The 16,463-nt window shown below is 48.6% G+C and overlaps 2 pseudogenes; both read left to right on the top strand.

Moving 5' to 3' along the window:
- The first annotated feature begins 816 nt into the window (after positions 1–816).
- On the top strand, positions 817–1,814 carry LOC144377667 (transcription initiation factor TFIID subunit 7-like; annotated as a pseudogene).
- Positions 1,815–3,897: 2,083 nt separating this feature from the next.
- LOC144377666 (tropomyosin-like) lies at positions 3,898–16,252 on the top strand (annotated as a pseudogene).
- The last annotated feature ends 211 nt before the right edge of the window (positions 16,253–16,463 follow it).

Here is a 16,463-nt window from a genome sequence, read left to right as displayed (position 1 = left end):
GGAAATTAAAGGGCTCCATGGGAGAGGAAGAGCTGAACCCGCTGCTTGCTGGTGGGGTGATCCAGCATCTGGAAGATCCAAGGTCTCCATCAGGGCCTTTGGGATCCTCTTCTGGGCCTCTCCGTGTGGGGTTGCTGGGCACTCAGTGTGGTGCTGGGAGCACAGGCTTCAGCGCGATCTCAGGGCCTGTCTGAGCTCAGTGCAGCAACACTCTGTGGCGACCCCTCTGCCAAGCAGCGGGAGGAGCTGAGAAACCAGAGGAGGCGCTTGGCTCCTGCAGCTTCCCTGCTCAGAGCCTGGACCCTTTGCTCCATCTGCTTCCTCTTTCGCTTCCCTCCAGCAGAGAAGCTGACCCTGTCATCAGCAGGGGATTGTCAGTACCCGAGGGGAGAAAGCTCCCTGCGACCCGCTGTTGAATATCCGTGTCCAGGAGGTTTGTGGACTGGATTGTTCTGGGCCTCGCTTTCTGTGCCCAGGAGCTCCCCGCACAGCCCCTGCGCTCTCTGCTCGCTGCCTTGCTCACGGGTCTGCGTTGTCCGGCAGCGGCACCTAGAGGTCAACTCGGCATTGCACCTAATAGACTGGATAAGTGGGTGTGTCACCAACAACCTGGGTCCCCCACCTAGAGAAGACCTGTGGCTTCTAAGTCAAAATAGACGCCTACCGGGTATTCTGCTTAGCTGCTCTTCTACTTACAACTCTTGAGATTAAACATTTCAGGTCGTAACACACTGGTCTTTTTAACAGTTGCAGTAGCTGGAAATTTTTAGTGCAACAGGGTTTATTAGAGGAGAAGTGAGTCAGGAAGAAGTCAAGATGAGTAAGAGCAAAGATGGCGCTCCCCATGAGCTAGACAGCCAGTTTACCTTACAGAACCTCCAGCTACGGCTCTACGGTGAGGGAGCAGTGCAGTCTGACTAGTGAACCCCAAGGACAGACTGACCATGAGGTACACCCCATGGACGTCCTGGGATTGTCAGAGAGGACCAGGTTCCATTGGCCTCAAAACTGGTAGGTGTGCCCTGTGTTATGGAAAGCTTGAACTCCATTGACAACAGGACCTTTTACAAGACAGCTGATATCTGTCAGATGCTTGTGTCCACGGTTGATGGTGACTGCATCCTTCTGTGGAAGGACCAGTTGCTGCTACTGATTCCAAAGCAAGCAAGAACAAAAGATAAGGACAAAGAGGAAAAGTTTGTCTGGAACCCTGGATTTACTCTGCCACCGAAAATGTCAGACAGAGAAGGTTCCAGAAGGCAGCAGTATATTGAGTCTTCAGGTGTGGGACAAGGAGTGAAGGGTTGCTGAGCACAGAAGCTGAAGCTGTCAGTACTCAGGGAAAATGGGTACTGAAGCTGTCAGTACTCAGGTAAACAGCTGCCTACGACCAGTTTCTTCCTGGGAAGGAATTGCTGAACATGAAACAAAAGAGAGCGACCATCAAGGCCTTGCTGTCTGTCTCCAGGAACGTCTGGCCACAGACAGGCCCATGACTCCTTGGAGCCTGTTGAGCTTCTAGAGAGAGTCGTGGTCTCAGCAGCAGTGAGGGTGCAGATGGGGCCCAACATCAAGGTGAAGGAGAAGTGAGCATCACGGACACTGAAGAAGACCTGGAGGGACAGCCACAGGACAGGCAGGAGAATCACATGAACAACACCAAGGACATGAAGGAACCATCATGGGTTGTGGGAATAGAAACAGACCGACAACATGAGAGGGGAGCCCAAGAGACCCAGGACAGAGCAGAGGACAAGAGGACCTCATCATGGACGGGAAACCTGGCTCCCAAGGACAGGTCCAGACTGAGTTAGGTGAACTGGAACACAAGGAAGACCTAGAAGAGGAGCAGCTTCCTTCTTCCCTAGGATCACCTTTAGAGGAGTCATACGGATGTTGATGCTTAATTTCAGTCCTGAGACTGGAAAGTCTTGGTTTCATCATTTGGATAGTTTCATCATTTCCCTCTAATGCCCGAAGTTCTGTTGAATATCTCTGTAGGTTTTTTTTTAGAACCAATTTTCTATGTGTCCATTCTTTAGGGAGTAGGATTGCACAGACAGATGGTTTTGGACAGTTGTAGAATCAGTGAATTGAACAGTTTAGCTTTAGTCACAGTTTCATTGTAGGTCTTCACTCCTGTTTATTTTACAGAAGCTGTTCTTGCTTTTCTCTCTTGCCACCTGAGATCAATAGGAAGAAACTGCTCTGTAGGCAGCTACTTACATGTGTTTTTCATACATTGACTATTTTCTTACCTTCTTAAAGCAATTCCCCATTTGAAAAGATACAAATCATTTTCATAAAATTGTTCCTATCAGTAAATAAAAACAATTAATTTTCATGTTAGACAAATAATGCCTCAAGATCTGATAAGCATCGTTATCACTGAAGCTGAATACATCATGCACACATAAACAAACCACTTTCCTATCCTACTGGAGTGAGCCTGCTGAGAAAGAAATCAGGAAAATGGTCTCATTCTAAATAACCTTAAAAGTACTTGGAAAAAATTCAACCAAGGACGTGAAATATTTATATATTGGAAAAACGAACATCACAGGGAGAAACTGAAGACCTTAGATAAGGAAAGACTCACCATGCTCTTGTACAGTCAGAATGAATATGATCAAATGGCCAAACCAACACAAATGTCACCAGAGTCAATGAGATCTCCGATCTCCAACAAATACCAAAAATATTCTTAAAATAATAAATAAAAGTCTTTATATTTGTGTGGAGAAATTTCAAGCACACAATAGCCAAAGCAATCCTAAGCAGAGAGAGCAAACCTGGAGATGACAACATCTGACCTCAATTACGTGACAGAGCTGCAGTAACAAAATCAGCATGGCACTGGCACCAAAGCAGAAGACCCATGGGATACATTAGAAGGTACAGGACAATCCAACCTAAGTGCAGTAATCTGGCACTGGACAAAGCTTCCAAGATCATGTTGAAGAAATGTCAGCCTTTTCATCAGATTAAGTGAAAAAATCAATATAAACATGTAAAGTAATATAATAAGTCACTGTCTTTCACCTTAGAAAAATTCACCTCAATGTTGATCAGAAATTGAAGAATTAGCCTAGACACTCTGCAAGTGTTAGGAATCCAATATTGCACCAACCCTCTTCTGTACTGACACAGGCACCCACATCCTCAACCAGGTTACTAAAGTACAAGAAGTAAACTAAGAATTGGTAAGTAGGACAGTATCACATGAAAAGCTTCAGCACAGCAAAGGAACAGCAAGAGTGTGAGGAGCGACCTTGGGAATGGGAGACTGTGGTCACCTGCTCTGAAAGTAGGACACTGACATGCTGTGTATATAAAGATTCTCAAACACTTAATGACCAGACCCAATAACCCAATGAGTAAATGGGAAAAAACACAACTGACTTCTCAAAACAAGAAACACAGGTGGCCAACAAATACAGGAAAACATACTTAACAATTCTGGCCATTGAGATATGCAAATGGAAACTACATTGAGAATTCATCTCACTCTAATTAGAAGGCAATCATCAAGAACACAAATAATAACAAATGGTGGCAAATGTGGGAAAGAGATGAAGAGATGTATTGTTGGTGGGACTTCAAATTAGTGCTGCCATTGTAGGAAGCAGAATGGACACTTCATGAGAGACCAGGAATGGAGCCAAGATATGACCCATCTCTTCTCTCCCCAGTTTTATCCCAAAGAACAGAAGTCACACCCCATAGCTGTAGAGCCACATGAGTGTTTCCACCAGGGCTTCTCACAGCAGCTGTAATAGAGAATGTTCCCAGATGCCCACCAACAGATGGTGGATAAAAGGACAGGGATGGGAAGACAGAAAAGTGTCTCCCTCAGCCAGAAGGAAGAGTGCAGATGCAGCCTTTGCTGGTCAATCGATGGAACTGGAGAATCAAGGTAGGTTTAATAATCCAGAGTCAGAGGGGGACATTTCAAGTGTTTATTCCCAAAAGCAAATTCCAAACCAAAAACAGAAGAAGGGCTCAGAGGAATCCCATGGAAACAGGAGAGGGACGAGGGAGGAGAGGAAGGGGGTCAAGGGTGAGGAAGGAGGAATTGCAATGAGAGGAGAGGGGGAAGGAAATTGACCAAACTGTCCTGTGCCCCTGTGTGAGGACACCACAGGGGATATTCCACGTGTGTCCTCTAAGAAGCACTAACGTAAACAATGTTATAAAAACATCTGGGGGGAAAGTAGAGGCAATGAGTAAGGCGGAAGGAGGAAGGAAAGGGAAGGAAAGGGAAATGGCAGGGTGCTGCAGGAAAAAAAATCAAATATTCCATGACCATTAGTTGTGTCTATTTGAAAAGCAATACAATTTATAATTAGGATCCACTAATAAACATGGAAACGCAAATTAAAAAACCAAATTGTTTCATTCAGTGACATCACAGACTACTACACTGAACATGTACACAGAGCTCCCCTGGGAAGCTGGAAAATGAGATGTCCCCAAAAGGTGGAAACCAGCTCTCAGTCTCACTCTGCACCTGTTCCTGGGCTGACCTGAGCTCCCTGTGTGCTGATCGCCCCCTGCTGGCCCATGTTTATGTCTGGGCTCACACTGAGGTTCCCTCACTGTGTCTCTGGCACAGTAATAGATGGCAGTGTCCTCAATTCTCAGACTGCTCATTTGCAGGTACAGGGTGTTCTTGGAGTTGTCTCTGGAGATGGTGAATTGGCCCTTCACAGAGTCCGGGTAGTAGATGCTACCATCACTTGGGTTAATTTGGCCAACCTACTCCAGCCCCTTCCCTGGAGCTTGGTGGACCCAGCTCATCCAGTAGCTACTGAAGGTGAATCCAGAGGCTGCAGAGGAGAGTCGCAGGGAACCCCCAGGCTGCACCAGGCCTCCCCCAGACTCCACCAGCTGCACCTCACACTGGACACCTGCAAACACAGAGGCAGCCTGGTCAGGACACTGGCACTCATCCACTCTTCCTCTCACTCCTGTCAACCCACACACTCAGGGTCTCTGGTTCTCCATTGATTACCTTTGAAAACAGCCACCAGGAAAACAAAGCTGAGCACACTCCCCATGGTGAGCAGCTGTGTCCAGTCCTGATCACTGAGTGGGCTGAGGTGGGAGTCCAGGGCTGGGCTCCTGTGCAGAGCTGCAGGGTCAGGTGGGCTGGTTTTCATGAGCAGACAGCGGCCCTATTTGCATGTGCTCCTGCTATATAGCAGCTCTGGGTGAAGGCCCAGGTAGATCAGCTCTGAGAGCAGGTGACATGGATTAGAATGGTGTAGATAGTAGGGTTAAGAGAAAACAATTTTTCCTATTTTTCTCTTGGCATTAATCACCCATTAATTTCTTTTACATGTATAAAATATTATGATCCAGGACAGTGTTAACTCCATGGTGCAAATGTAAAATCATACACATTAGCATGAGTGGTGGTCACCGTGTCCAACAGCACATATCTGGCAAGAGTTAGAAGAGTGTTTGTGCTTTGCTCTCACCTTGAACATAACTGCCCCACTGACCTTCCTCCATCTCCCAGGCAGACACACCTGGTGACAAACTCAGAGCCCCGTTTTGTCGATGATCCCAAACTTGGTGGGAGCTGGGCTCACTCAGGCTGGAGCAGACTGTGGGCTGGACAATCTCAAGGGCACAGGTGAGACCCTGGCGTGTGACCCCCTGACTGATGTCAGGCCATGTGCAGGACAGGGAGGGGCAGAGAGGGCCAGTGCAGGCAGAGCTGGTGCTTTGCAGTTGGCCAGGAGAGCAGCACACTTGTGGTGCTGCCCAGGAGCTGTGGCCAGGAGGGTGAGGCCAGCAGCTCCACTGGGAGCAGCCCAGGGCTTTGCACCCAGAGGATTGAGGGTGTTTCAGGTTCCCAGGGATCAACAAGGCCCAGCTTCCCCAGCTCAGAGGCAGAGATGGAAGATCTGAAAGACCCTCCAGGGCAGGGCCTGTGGGAGAGAGCTCTGGGCTCCTGACCCAGGACTTCCCAGGGCATGGTTTCCCCTGTTCAGCCAGCAAGGGGCCCAGAGGTTCCCAGCCCTGGTTCAAGGAAGGCCAGGACCTGCTCCCTGCTGAGGGTGACCTTGTCCTCAGCCACACCATGCTGGCTTTGCAGGTGGCAGACCTTGAGAGCTACAGGATCAGAGAGGCTTACATGAATACTTGAAAGGAAGGGCTGGGAGGTCAGATGGGGGTCAGGGGTCAGAGTCCCTGCTGGCAGCCCTGGAAGGTGATGTATTGGGCTGTGAGATGAGGCCAGGGCTGCTGAGGAGACCCCTGGATCAGAGGAGCCAGCAGTGGGCAGCCCTTGCCCAGGATGCCTCAGGGTGCAGACGAAGCTCACTGAGAGTGAGGCCAGGGGACTCTGTCCACCTGGGCTGGGTCTGGGCCTGCCCAGAGCCCTCACCTCTCTCTCCCTAGAGTGACCCTGAGGTCAGAATTGGAGCAGCAGGTTTAATGTCAGTCCTGCTGCGTTCAGTTCCCCTAAACATATCAGTGTTTTTTCCTTTTGAAATGGGAATATTCACTCCTGCCCTAGAACATAGGAGTGTGTGACACCTATTTTATTTTAAGGCACAGAGTCAAGTTTTCCCTGAATCTTTTGGAGTCTTTGCACTGTACTTCTGATCTCAGCTGAAGTATTTTGCCTTTAGGGTCTCAAGGATGAGGACTGAATGTGTTCTGCATTATGAGATGGATGTGAAAGCTCTGTGTCCAGGGAAAGAATGATTAGTGTGCATCATTGTCTTCCCAAAAATTCCATGTGCTAAGGATGTTCTGAACTCCTTGGGCAGTGGGGGATCCCTTAGGACATGTGGACTAGGGGAATTTATGTCAATCACTGAGGACATGCCATGCAAGGGGATGGGAAGACCTCCTCTCTTCCTCCCTCTCTTTGATTCCTAGCAACATGGAGAGTGATTTCCCCACAGGGGGCTCTCTGCATTGCTCCCTGGCACATCCAGGAAAGGTGTCAATGCAAAGGACTCAGCTGAGCATGGACTGGACCTTAATGTCTTCATCCATAATAAAGATCCTGTTTATGTGCTGATGGTCTCAGGTACCTGCTTCAGGGATGCAAAGCTGAGGACAGAGTTTTAGGTACTATGTTAGGAGAAGAGGCTGGGCCTGAAGGACAAACTCCAGGTGGTGGCAGGTGTCAGACTCCCTCAGTGAGCTTCCCCTGGGGTCCAGCTGGGCCCAGGTCCCTCAGGAGAGCACTGCTGAGCAGAGGACCTTCTGTCTTTATGTTGTGGAGCTTCTCACCTGGGCCTGTCTGGAGAGCCAGCGCCAGTTCAGGTCCTGTCACCAGAGTGAGTGTGAGGCCCAGGTGAGGGCCTGTGGCATGGAGCTGGGAATTCCCTGGGCCCTGGGGTCCCTACAGTCAGGTTTCCCTGGTTGGTTTTCCTGCTGACATGTGCTCCTGCCATGGGATTTCCAAGTCCCCTGTCCTTTCCACAGTGGACGGCTGTGGGCTGCTTCTTCTTAGGACACACAGGTGGCTGCCATCTGCAGGATGTCCTGTGAGCCTGGGGTCTCCCTCCTCCACAGCAAGTGCCCAGGAGGTCAGCTCCCAGGCCTGAGTGAAGGTCACCCTTGGAGGAGAGGTGCAGTCCACTCTGCCCTCCCACAGCCCCACCCAGCTCCAGGCCCTGCCTCCAGCAGCACCTCTCTGTCAGGTTTTCCTGGTGCTCTGAGCAATCCCACCCTGGGAGGAATCTCATGGGTGTGGATTTGGACTGTCCTGGGGACAGATGAGGGAAAGCTTCTGCTCAGGAGCTGCAGTGTCCTCTCGGGCACTCTCCCCAGCATGTGCAGGTGTGAACCTCTTCTGCTGCTCAGTGGTGAGGCCCTACCCCTGCCCTGCACAGGCTGTTGGTGTGTGATGCAGATGTTTCCAGAGTCTGACTTCTTCACAGCCACGTGGAGTGAGGTGGTTTTCAACTTGGTGGACCACAGGGATCCTCTCTTCTCCTGACCAGAAGGTCCCTTTTGATGACCTCTGCCTCCTGGTAATGATTTCCTGGTGCCACAATCCACATACACACCTTGATATACCTGGTCTCTCCTCATGCTGACCTGGTCACTCTCTGAACCCAGCCCACTGTGGAATGGCAGGAAGGTTCTCCTGAAGTTGTGGGCAATTCTGTTTTCATGCCTAAATTTCAACCTAGAGATTCTCATAATGTGTTTCCACATTCCCGCTTTAGTAACTTTTTGACAATTCTCTAGATTTCCAGTTTCTGTTTTATTAAGTTGTTTATAACTTGCTAATGTGGCTGGTTAGATGGGCGTCTGACGTGGAGCACACACATTCTGCTTCAGCTCTCAGGCTGTCCCCTTCTCTGAGCACCCACTTCTCTCTTGGCCACGAGCCCCATCAGGAGCAAATCCCAGGGATCCCTGGAGTTGGGTTTGCACAGTGCCTGCACCAGGCCTGCACAGTGGGGAGACCTTGGACCTGCCACCACCTCATGGGTTATGTCCTCAGTGCCCCTAGGGACACATGTGTCTCTCCTTCACTGCAGGAAGTGGTGTCTGTCTTGCCTTCTTGCATGGGCTCTGACCCCCAATGCCAGTGCAGCTCCTACACAGCAGTTAATGAAGGCACAGCTGTGGTCAGTGGTGTTCTGCCGCTGGGTGGGATTGGAGCCCCTGGAGCAGGTGGCCTGGGCATCTGTGTGGCCAGGGGCCAGGCACCCTGCATGCTGCCTTCATGAAGCAGAGCACAACAGGGCACCTGCTTGTGCAGTCCAAGGGACATGGACAGAGAATTAGAGGAGGAACATGATTCCAGGGATCTGAGGCTCTGTGTGGAGAGGGAGCGATGGAGGCTGTCAGGAAGACACTTTCACCACACTGTCCCCATAGGCAGAGGGGCAGGTCAGAGCTGAGGCCAGCCTGGGTCCTTGTGCAAGAAGCCTCAGGCTCTCTTTTTTCACCTGAGCACAGTCATGGGGGCTGCGTCTGCAGGGTCCAGGCTGGTCACAGTCATGGGGGCTGCGTCTGCAGGGTCCAGGCTGGTCACAGTCATGGGGGCTGCGTCTGCAGGGTCCAGGCTGGAGACAGTCATGGGGGCTGCGTCTACAGGGTCCAGGGTGGTCACAGTCATGGGGGCTGCGTCTGCAGGGTCCAGGCTGGTCACAGTCATGGGGGTTTCGTCTGCAGGGTCCAGGCTGGTCACAGTCATGGGGGTTTCGTCTGCAGGGTCCAGGCTGGTCACAGTCATGGGGGCTGCGTCTACAGGGTCCAGGCTGGTCATAGTGAAGACTCCTGGTTGTTGCAGGGGTCCTCGGAATTTGTCAGGATGCTCCTCAGGGCTGGGTGGACCAAACCCTGGCCAACCACTGCAGGGCTTTCCCTTGGTGACACATCCAGCCCAGTCCCTGTTAGTAGAGCCTAGTGAGGACCTAGAGAAGGAGCAGGTCAGCCTCTGGTCATGGTGGTTCCTCCAGCCCAGGGCCAGACACCTTCATGGTGACCTTGGGCAGGTGCCCTTTAAGGAAAAGCCGGAGGCTGTGGATAAGGGCAGCAGCTTCTCTTCCTTGAGGAAAGTCTCAGCCGACCCCTCACAGGCAGGGGCTCTCACAGCAGGAGCCTGCCCAGATCCCAGGGCCTCCCTATCTGTGATGCTGCTACCTGGAGACTCCAAGGTCTCAGTCCATGGACAGTCTATACCATTCCCCAGGCCCAAGGTGAGGCAGGATCAGGGCAGAGCACTGGGGGAGGAAAGCAGCCCTGGACACCAACATGGAAGGACAGAGAGACCCTCCCCTATCACAGATGACATACAAACCCCACAGGCTCACCACAATGACCCCCTCCTCCAGCCACAGCCCACCTGCCCACAGTCACCACCCAGCTAATCCCTTAGGGGGGACTGGGGTAAGGCTCTGGTTAGGTTGAGGCTCTCCTACCCAACCTTTCCCCCTCAAATGCTCTTGCTTTGTCTCACAGATGAGCCCCTCAGGAACCTCATATCTAAACTGTGGATGGTAGACTCCAGATGCACTGGGTGAGGCCATCTTCACCAGGTCCACAGAGCCTGCCTAGCCCTCTCCCCTGCCCCTCTAGCCCTGCTTCTGGGCTCAGTGAGAGATAAGGGGAAGAGAGCAGGTGAGCAAAGACAGCCTAGGGCATATAAAAGTGGCAGAACCCTTTTGTTCTGGGGATACCAGGAAACCAGCTATGGCCCCTTTTCCCTCCAGGAGATGTCCATGCCACCCTTTTTAAATAAGCCCTGCTTTAATAAGGTCTGTGTCTGTGTGCTTCTCTAGTGTTCATACTCCATTAGGTGAGGACGCAGAATCGTCACCATAACTGGAGGTATCCCCATCACTGGTGATCTGGTTCCCCAGATGTGAGGCTGCTCCTCCTTTTTCTCAGGTCTTAGGCTTCCTTTGTTCCCCTGCTCTCTTCCCCTCATCTCTCTCCTTCCTCTATAAGTGACTAGGTCCTGGAGATGCTCAGTGGGATGATCAAAAGGTGAGAAGCAGATTGGCTGGCGACTCCCTGTGGGAAAATCCCTGGGCAGGTTACCTTAGCAACAGGTTGGAGTAGGGCCAGGTTATCTTGATTAGGGTGGGAAAGGGCTCTGAAGGCACTGGAATTCCAATCCTTCCATTCTCTGGATCCCACCCTTGCCTATCTGCCTGATTCTGGCTTCACTGCTGCACCAGCCCAGCTCTCCCTGGGAGTCCCTGTGGGGCTCAAAGTGTCCCCCAAATCCTGTGTGTCTGTGGAAGCATACCTGGACTGAAAGGAGAAAATTATCTTCCAAATATGTGTAATTATGTGTAAAGAAAACCTAATGTTATGCTTAACTCTAAGGAAGTAAAACTTAGGACCAATTAGAAGAAATCTGGAGGACACAGCCCCAGCTGCAGGGCCAGCAGCCCTGCTCCTGCATTCATGAGCCAGAGGTCATGGTGAGGGCCTTGGGTTACTTCCAAGTGCATAGAATGACCCACGAAGGAGGCAGTCCCTTCTCCACATGGACCAGTGATGGGAGTCCATGCTGGCTCTGCCTTGGGGGGCCTGTTATACCCCCAGTCCTTCTTAAGTGTTCATATGCATGGGGCCATTTGTGCCCTATGTCTGGCCCTCTACTTGTGTGTGCAAGCAGGAAGGTCCTGTTCACTTTTCTGGCAGTTGTAGAATTAGCAACAGCAAATTGGCTCAGGAGGACTAATTAGGACAGAGACTATGGCCACAGGGCCAGTGAGAGGACTTGATTGACCCTAATGGCCCCTGGGGTCTGGAGTCCCCTAGACTGTGTCCTGATTTTCCTGGTGAGGGCTTCCACAGCAGAGAGCTCTTGGCTGTGCTGGTCACGGTGGTGGCTGTTTCCTGGGCCAGAGTCCAGCAGGGCAGCAGTGGAGGACATCTGAGTTACTGTCTCAGCAGCTCCTGGCACAGGGGTCATCACATTCCCTCCCTGATGTCCATCAGGCCTCCCCTCTGCCCTTTCCAGGACTGCTGTGGACAGTTTAGGTTCAGGGCCACCTATTGTCTCTGGCAGGACCTGGGCAGTCAGGCTCCTGTTCTCAGGTGCCAGGTCTGGGGTGGACAGACTTTGTCAAGAAAAGGGCCTAGTGAGCAGGCTTGTCAGAGAACCCCCTGCCACTCACTAGGGCTCAGCTGCTGTGATGGCCCAGCCTAGCTGCCTGTCCCCCTGCAGGAACCTAGCCTGATCCTCAGCCCCTTCCCTTCCATCTACAAGCAGCAAAATTGTCTGAATCCAGTGCTGAGTCTCAGGGACTCCTTGGGATCCAGGAGGACCATGAGCCTGAGGTTCACCAAGTGTCCAGGGCACCAACCCTCTTTGGGGGTTGGCTTAGCTCCCTGTTTACTGTACAGAGAATCCCAAGGACAGCTCTGATCAGGGAATCCCATGGAAGACTCTCCCATGGAAAAGACTCCCCAGGGTCCTCTGAGCTTCCTCAGCATCTGTCCCTGGTGACCACAGTGCAGTCATTTCCACTTCAATAATGCTGTGCTGCATGTTGTTCATGTGACACTGCTCCTGTGTCAGAGTGTGCAGTGCAGGGACCCCGGGGAATCAGAGTGGGAGAATGGACATCTTTGTCTCTGACCTGAGCTGAGAGGAACTGTTTTCTTCATTCAGTTTGGTAGTGGCTTTGGGTTTGTCATATGTAGTTTTTAGAAGGTCAAGATGAGGCCCTCGTACCTCTAGTTTCTCCAGTGCATTAAACATAATGGGGTGCTGAAGTTTGTCCAATGCCTTTTCTGTACCTGTTGATGTGATGGTGTGCTCTTGTCCTCACCTCTATTTACGTGGTGAATCACAGATGGATATGACATTATGGATCTGTTTATGTTGGGCCAACCTCCCAACCCTGTGGTGGTGACCACCTACTCATGGTCACCACCTTCTTATATGTTTTTGAATGTATTTTGTCAATATTTTATTAAGGAACTGCACATCTATGTTGATCAATGCTGTTTGTCTGAAGTCTTCTTTTCTGGACGTGTCTTTGTTTGGTTTTTGTATCAGGGTATTACTGGCTTTTTAGGATAATTTCTTCCATGTTTCTCCTTTTCCATTTCACAGAATATTAGGAGGAGGTTGGCCTTATCTCTCTTTAAAGTTCTCTTAGAATTAACTAAGAATCTTTTTCTGAGATTTTCTCTCTTGGAATGGTTTTTCATTTTCATTTCATTGCTTGATATTTTTCTGTTGTAGATTTTTATATTTTTGTGCTGCAATTTGTGTGGGTCACATGTGTTTAGAATTTCCTCAATCTCTTCAGTTTTTCTAGTGTATTGGAGGATATTTTTCAACATAGTCTCTAATAATCTTATGGATATCAGAGTAGCCATATCTTGTCTTTTATCTTTTTTATTTTTTTATTTCTGTCTTCTGTTTTTATAAACTTTAGTTCCTTCATGATTTTTCAATCTTTTTTTATGATTTCTAGGAACCATCTCTTTGTTTCTTTGATTGTTTGCATTTTGAACATAGTTTCTAAAAACTCTTAACCATAGAAATTAAGCAAGAGAAGGAAATTAAAGGGTTACAGAGGAAAGACAGAAGTCTGACTATGGTGCTTGCAGGGGATGGAATCCAGTACATAGAAGAACCAATGTCTTCATCAGATGCTTCCGGATCTGGTAAACAACTTTAGCAATGTAGTTAAATACATCATACATACATAAGTAAACCACTTACTAAAGTAGGTCTGCTGAGAAAAAAAATCAGGAAAATAGTCCCATTCAAAATAATCTTAAGACAGACTTCAAGATGGTGGGCCAGAAAGAGTCACCATTCTGTGACACTCCATGACCCAGGTCTCAGAATACAACATCTCAGAGAGTGTGAGAGGATCTCTAAACAATGGATTTTCACAGAAATCACCAGCACTGTGACCTCCTGTGCAGAAATCAGAGCCTCTGTGTTCAAGTAGGACTCTGGACTCCTGGCCAAAAGCCTGCAGTTCTAGCTCACGCACGACACTCAAGTGGCTTAGCAGAACCACCTATCAGCACCTTAGCAGGACGCCAGACTGCACTTGGCTCCCACACTGGTTATATATCCATAGCACAAGGCCATTGCCCAGCTTCCCCACCTCAACAGACATCCCGGCACTGGAAGCAGAACACCCCAACTTGGAAAAGCTTTCTCACCATTTTTGGTGGGTGTGGTTCTCAGATCAAATCTCCATCTGAGCAGCATATCATCCTACACCTGCCCCCAGTTCACTGTCCACAGCCAGAAACTGTAAACCTTTTTATAAAACTACTGATTATATTTTAAATAATAATTGAATCCAACATTTCTGGACATTGAAACTAATATGTAAATGTCTTAATAATATCAAATTGTTCATAGGTGATATACTGTTGATACTGGGATCTATTAACATCGTCCTTCCCCAAAAAGGGGCCCCTTGGAACCCTACAAGAGCACTACAAATCTATAGGGTAAAAAACAAACGCCCCAGACCCACAGAGGTTGAAAGGAAGACACATGAGCAACATGAAAGACAAGGGAAGAAAGTGCCACAAACAAGTCAAGACAACACTTCATTAGAATCATTGGCAGCTAGAGCAGAAAAGTGACAGAGAAAGATTTCAGGATACATGAGATTAAAATGTTCTGAAAACTCAAAAGAAGTCATAATAGAACAAACACAAGCAGTGAAAGTTCACGTCAACAAGGAGCTACATAAACAAATACAAGAAAGAAAAGATTATCCCAACAGGGAGATAGAGGTTCATAAAAAAAATTAGAAATCCTTGAAATGAAAGAAATAATAAACCAAATTAAAAACTCAAATTGAAGCATCAACAGAGTAGACCACTTGGAAGACAGGACATCAGACATGAAGATAAAATAAATCATCTTGAATAGACCATAGACCACACAGTGAAAATGGTAAGAAACCGTGAGCAGAACATTCAAGAAATACAGGATAGCATAAAAAGACCAAATTGAAGACTTATTGGGATAGAGGAAAGCATAGAGGTTCAAACCATAGGAATGAACTATTTATTCAATGAAATAATATCAGAAAACTTTTCTAACATGAAGAATGAATTGGAAATCCAAATTCAAGAAGCCTGCAGGATGCCAAATGTACAAAATCACAACAGATCCACATCAAAGCACATTATAATGAAAATGTCCAATATACAGAATAAGAAGAGAATTTTAAAGCCACAAGAGAAAGGTATCAGATTACATACAGTGGAAAACCAATTAGAATAATGGCAGATTTTTCAACACAGACCCTGAAAGCTAGAAGATCCTGGAACAACGTATATCAGGCTCTGAAAGAAAATGGTGCCCACTAAGAATCATGTATCCAGCAAAATTAAGCTTCAGGTTTGAAGATGAAATGAAAACCTTCCATGATAAACAAAAGTTAAAAGAATTTATAGCTAGAAAACCAGCACTACAAAACATCCTTGGCAAAATATTCCATGAAGAGGAAATGAAAAATGAGGTAGTACACTAAAAAAAACTAATCAAAGAGGAAAACAAGTCAAGTTAAATAACAAAAATAAACAAATATTGCTTAAAATACATACCATCCCTCAATAATAACCCTAAATATTAATGGCTTAACTCACCAACCACAAGACATAGGCTAGCAGATTGGACTAAAAGAAAAGTACCCAACAATATGCTGCCTCCAGGAGACTCAGCTGATAGGAAAGAACATATACAGACTGAAGGTGAAAGGTTGGTAAATATCATATTGCTCATATGGACTGCAGAAGCCAGCAGGGATTCCATCCTCATATCCAATAAAGTAGACTTCAAGCCAAGGTTAATCAAAAGGAACAAAGATGGACATTACAAGTGAGAAGGGGCTGCAGCACTGAGCAGAGGAGGCAGATATCAGAAGTGGCTGGGTGGGCGCCATGGGGGGATCACCATTGTCGAGGTGGTGAAGTGTAAGATCCAGGTTCTGCAGCAGCAAGTGGATGATGCCCAGGAGAGGGCTGGGAGCCTCCAGTGAGAAGATGAGGGAGAAGGATGACCTGGGAAGAGGCTGACGTAGCCTCCTTGAACAGCAGAATCCAACTGGCTGAAGAGGAGCTGGACCTTGCTCAGGAGCGCCTACTACTGCCATGGACCATGCTCAGGAGCACCTCACTACTGCCCTGGACCGTGCTCAAGAGCACCTACTACTGCCCTGGACCATGCTCAGGAGCACCTCACTACTGCCATGGACTTTGCTCAGGAGCACCTCACTACTGCCCTGGACCATGCTCAGGAGCGCCTCACTATTGCACTGCAAAAGCTGGAGGAAGCGGAAAAGCTGCAGATAAGAGTGAGAGAGGTTTGAAGGTTACTGAAAACCGGGCCCTAAAAGATGAAGAAAAGACGCATCTCCAGGAAATTCAACTCAAAGAAGCTAAGCACATTGCACAAGAACTAGGCAGGTGTATGAAGAGATGGCTCGTAAATTAGTAATCACTGAAGGAGACTTGGAACGCACAGAGGAACGAGCTGAGCTGGCAGAGTCCTCTTGCCGAGAGATGGATGAGCAGATAAGACTGATGGACCAGAACCCGAGTGTCTGAATGTTGCTGAAGTGCAGTATTCTCAAAAAGAAGACAAATACGAGGAAAAAATAAAGATCCTCACTGATAAACTCAAGGAGGCAGAGACCTGTGCTGAGTTTGCCAAACTGGAAAAGACAACTGATGATTTGGAAGATAAGCTGAAATGCACCAAGGAGGAGCACTTTGTACACAAAGGATGCTGGACCAACTCTGCTTGTCCTGAATGAGATGCAGACTCCCCAGTCCTGCCTGCAGCTGCTCCTCCCTCTGACCCTGACTCCGCCTGAGGCCAGCCAGCCCGAAGCTGACCTTGAAACTGAGGCTGGTCTTTAACTGGAAAGCTGCTTTCTCCTTCCAACACCCCCACTACCCCCACCCCCTTGTTCTTTCACCAAACTGTCTCTGCTTCTTCCCAGAGATTCCAGCTGAACTAG

This window comes from Ictidomys tridecemlineatus, chromosome 5 (genome assembly GCF_052094955.1).
Source record: "Ictidomys tridecemlineatus isolate mIctTri1 chromosome 5, mIctTri1.hap1, whole genome shotgun sequence".
Classification (NCBI taxonomy): Eukaryota; Metazoa; Chordata; class Mammalia; order Rodentia; family Sciuridae; genus Ictidomys; species Ictidomys tridecemlineatus.
The sequence above is the reverse complement of the archived record's forward strand: the minus strand, read 5'-3'. Positions and strand labels throughout refer to the sequence as shown.